Genomic DNA, 322 nt, shown 5'->3' on the forward strand with positions numbered 1-322 from the left:
AAGGGCTGAAACAAAACTCTCTTTGCCCCCCAAAGAATCTCCCCAGGAGTTTCCTCACGGCCATCAAGAATGGACAATGAAGGGTACTCTCCAAAGGGGTCAGGACTAAGGAATGCTGACATAGCGAGAGGCTCTCTCCATGTTCTTCTCACCTCCGATCCTCCTGCGCATTCTGAGTCCTGACCCAGGCTCCCTCCGCTAGCTGTGTCCTCGGTTTGCAACAATGTCTGTTGAGAGTCTCAAGCCCTAGAAGCTGATGTGAGAGAATGCCCCCAGTGCTAACACTGCTTCCCAGGCTCCCTCCACTAGCTGTGTCCTCGGT

Source organism: Mastomys coucha, unplaced genomic scaffold, assembly GCF_008632895.1.
Source record: "Mastomys coucha isolate ucsf_1 unplaced genomic scaffold, UCSF_Mcou_1 pScaffold16, whole genome shotgun sequence".
Lineage (NCBI taxonomy): Eukaryota > Metazoa > Chordata > Mammalia > Rodentia > Muridae > Mastomys > Mastomys coucha.